The following is a 4,758-nucleotide window of genomic DNA, read 5'->3' as shown; positions in this document are numbered from 1 at the left end:
CTCCAATAAACCACCAGAAAACTGGAAGTGGCACTGTAGCTCAAGTGGTAGAGCGCTCGCCTTGAGCCGAAGAGCTGAGGGACAGCGCCCAGGCCCAGAGTTCAAGCCCCACGACCGACAAAAAAAAAAGGATTTCAAAGGATGTTAATATTTTAAAATAAGGTCCAGGATAGACTACCTCATAGGAATATCAGTAGAATCATGACATGTGTGGAGAGCATCCTTTTGTTTTTATTTTTCCTACCCTCTTGATCCTTCGGTGCATGTTGTTTTTGCTGTTTCCCTTGGTCCATCTGTTAGCATGCTAGGACATCACAAATACCACCAAGTGGCTTAAGAAACAGAAGTTTATCTCCTCAGTTTTGAAGGCCAGAGGTGCAAGATCCATGCTTCATCCGGGCCAGTTGTTCTTGAGGCCCGTCTCCATGGCTTCTTAGTGGCTATCCAGTTAATTTACATGCGCTTCCTCTGAACTCTGAGTCCCGATCTCTGAAGGACTAGCTATATTACATTAGAGTCATCCTAATGACCCATTTTTATCTGATATCTCTTTACTGATCCTATCTCCAAACCCAGTCACATTCTGAGGTATTGAGTACTTTTGTAAGTACCCAGCATAGGGTATTATGTTGCAGTAATGGCAGAGAAACTACTATGCTGATGCAAAGGATTGTCTATATGTTTATCAACATAAATCACAAATGAGCTCTTATCATTTTCAATACTGATGCTGTCATTTAGATGCTGATATTTTTTAGCATTTCTATGAAATTTCATGGTGTCACATTTCTAATATGCGTATTTGTATGTATATATCATTTCCATTTAATTTGAGGTTTGAGTCTTCTTTCTCTTTCCTGATACAGGGATTTGAACTCTAGGTCTCACATATACTGGGAAAGTGCTCCACTACTTGAATGAACTATGTACCTTATTAATTAATTAATTAACTTACTTACTTTGGCAGTATTAAAGATTTGAAATCAGGACATTGTACTTGCTCTGAGTGCTTGTTTGCATGTTGTACTTCCACTTTGGCCTCACTCCCTGTCCTGCTTTTTGCTTGTTAACTGGAGATGTAGTCTCATGGACTTCTTTGCTGGGGCAGCTTTGAACTGTGATCTTCCAGATCTTATCTTCTTGAGTAGTGTGAGTCCCTGGCACCCAATTTCCTTTTAATTTCATTTTTGAGATTGGGTCTCACAAGCATTGCTTGGAATGTCCTCAAACTCATAACCCTCCTTCTTCTGTGTCCTGAGTAGCTAGGATTCCAGGCATGCACCACCATGCTTGACCTAAGGCTTCTTATCTAGGATGCATGAACTACTTGGGATTCATAAACACACTAAGTTGCTTTATTATGAGTACTTTCCATTAGGCTCCTAACAGGTTCTTACTGCAAATAAAATGATGAGGAATGAATGAATGGCTTATGGTTGTGGCTTGACCCAAGAGAAACTCACTTGGAATGAATCCCCATTGTTAGGTGTAAGAAGGAAGGAGCTTAAAAAAAATTTAACTCTAGTGTTTGGAGGTAGAGCTTTTGGGAGGAGATTTAAGTTGGATAAGATCATCAGGATAGAGCCCTCCTGATGACTGAACACTGTCAGCATTATAAGGAGAGAGAGAAGTCAGAGGTACATGCAGATATGGGTATCTTCCATGATGTAATCGTCCATGTGATACAGCCAAAGGGTCCTGGCTAGAGCCAGAGCCAGTGCCAGGCAGCTTAGACTTTCAGCCCATACAACTATGAGCTAAGTAATCACTAGGCTGAGTTATTGTAGAAAATGGACTAATACACCAATTCAAATGATTTTTTTATTGATCTCAGTATGCCTTTTGTATTAAAACAAACAAACCAGCACTCTGTTGTTTGTCTCTGTGTATATATAATGTCAGTGACCTCTTCTAATGCATCAGACACTATTTTAAATTTCAGAAACATGAACACCATAACCCTGTGTGGGAGGGGCAGAACAAACTGGTACCCAAGGCTTAACTCTCTTTGATAATAAAGTTAGCAAATCATAGAGCCACACTTTATACCCAGCGAGTCTGGTTTAGAGCACCAGCTACTGGCATTCACTGAGTCTCTTTCCTCACCTTATTCATGAGAATTCCAATCATGCTAGTTACATCCATAGAATCATTGATATTCATAGTTGTTGATATAAAAATTTAACATTTTTTATAATAAACGTACACTGAAAAGAATGTCACACCTTTTGGCGTAGGCATGGCACCTTTGCTGTTGATTTCAGCATCCCTATCTTTGTGTAGTCAGTAATTTTGTGTTTCTACCATCATATCTCTCTTAAGTGAAATACAGACAATAGTAATTGCTTTTCAAAATCAAATAATAATCTTTAATTACTTTAACAATGCAAACAACACTTTAAACACCTTAATGATGCAAACAGCATTTTATCAGGCTTTCTAGAATGTCAGAATCATTTTGTGTTAATATAATATGTTGAAGGGAATGAAAAGGGTTCTCAACACAATATTATTTCCCCCTAGGCTTTGGAGCAATAATTGCCTCTTTGTATTTGAGGTTTTGTCTCTGTGGATTCAATCAGTCCTGAACTCTAAAAAAAAATATGCAGGAAAAAGATTGTGTATATGCTAAACATGTGCAGAATTTTTTCTTGTCACTATCCCCTAAACGATACAATACCAAAATATTTACACAGCATTTACAGTGTATTAAGTACCATAGGAATGATCTGGAGAATGCACATAGATTATATTCGAATACTACTCCATTTCATAGAATGGGTTTGAACAATATTGGGTATGGGAATCTACCAGGATCCTGAAGCCAATGGGGATACCAAGAGATGACTGAAATAGTGTCATTAGACTTCTTTGAATAGACTATTCTGTCATTTCTAGGTCAAAAGGTGAAAGGAGCAGTTCCACTTGCTGTGGCTGGGTGGCGGTACAGGCAAGGCAGCCTTATTTGCTTTTGTGGCTGCCTTCTCTCCACTTTTATCTTCCAACACCAAGGACAATAAGAAGTGCCTTATTCCCTGGGGCAAAAGAGTCTTAACAAATACGGAACACAACCCAATGAAAAAGAAGCATCAGTAGCATAGTTCGTAATTCGGTAAGATTTGTATTCTCCTGGTTTTTCAGATATAGCTATAAAGCCTGACAATTTTTTTGTGTTTGTTCCATTTCCTTTTTATTTTTCGAAACAACTCAATATATAGGTGGGGAAAAGATTTCTTTTAAGGGATAAGCAGTCCTGTAGCCTAGGGGTTATAGTAGGATTCCTTACGTCAATGAAAATGGAGCTCCTGAGACTGGAGGTTGCCAAGAGTGAGGGGGATCATTTGATCAGGGCTTACATATTTATGAATTTCTCTTGCATAGCTTTCTGGCATACTTGCTGAGTGACAACTGCAGTTGGAAATTGGACTATTTGGTGAATAATTATGATGCTTTTTGAATCTATTGGAGTAATGTGTGACATCCTAATGGGCAAAAATGGTGTCGGAGCGAACTTCTCATCTATGGAAATTGTCATTCCAATTATTTCAGCTACTCACCCATTAAGTCACATCACTGGCCAATCAATGACGAGATCATCCGTAGTCAAGATGGCCTGAACTCCCAGATAAGCCACATTTGGGCTAGTGTCAAAGTCACAGTTGTTAATCTCACCAGACAGGTAACTAACTGGCTTAGCCACAGAATACAAGCTGCTTAATTGTATGCTAGGTGTTTACTTTCTGATGTCAAATTAAGTGTCTAGATTATATATAACTCCTTCTCTTTGTAGTTAATTCATTAAAAAAAACCCCAGCAGAACTTTCAGTCGTTTAAAAGTACTTCTTCCAGAATTCACGGGGATAAAGAGCTTTACTTGAGATTATATTTCTCAGGCTCACCAATTTTCGATAAACTTAGTCTCTTCCTTGGTGCGTGCTCTGCAGAGACTGGCTTTGTATGAGACGCTAACGATTACTGCTGCTGAGGAAAGCGCTAGCTGTCTCGCAGGTGAGAACATTACTAACTACCCACAGGGAAATTGATTAAGGGTCTCATTGGAGCTCTCGCCTGTTCAAAGACAATCTGGGGAGGATCGTGGAGCCCAGACAGCAGGTGGCTTCTCCGATTGATCCCCGTGAAGTCTTCATGACACTTGGCCTCCCTTCCCTGAGTATCCTCCATCCAGTTCCAATCAGCAGCCCTGAGCTCAGGGCCAGATGCAAACACAGTTCCTTAAACACCAGAGATAATTGTCCTAGACAAGCAGGGATACTTCAGGTTCCTGTGGCTCCCAAAAGGATGAAAAAGTGCATAGCTGATGTTTAGAAACTTCTGGAGTTATTTATTTATTTCGTATTATTCCTGGGGTTCAAACTAAGGGCCTGGGCTCTGTCCCTTAGCTTTTTTTTTTTTTTTTTTTTTAAGGCTTGTACTCTTCTCTGCCACTTAAGCCACAGCTCCACTTCCAGCTTTTTGGTGGTTAATTGGAAACAAAAGCCTCATGGAATTTCCTGCCCAGGCTGGCTGAAGCTATTGTTTTTGAGCAATTGTTTTCAAAAGCCCTTAAATCTTTCTTTCATCACCATTGTAGGTTCTCTCATTTTTGTGCTGGTAGTGGGACTTGAACTCAGGGTCTTGAGCTCTCATTTGGCTTTTTCAAACTCAAGGCTGGCATTTTGCTACTTGAGCAACATCTCCTTTTTTTTTTGTTGTGTGTGTGGGGGGGGTGTTATTTGGAGATAAGAATATCTGGTATTT

The sequence above is a fragment of the Dipodomys ordii genome, unplaced genomic scaffold, assembly GCF_000151885.1.
Source record: "Dipodomys ordii isolate 6190 unplaced genomic scaffold, Dord_2.0 Scaffold43, whole genome shotgun sequence".
NCBI lineage: Eukaryota > Metazoa > Chordata > Mammalia > Rodentia > Heteromyidae > Dipodomys > Dipodomys ordii.
Note: the sequence above shows the minus strand (reverse complement) of the source record.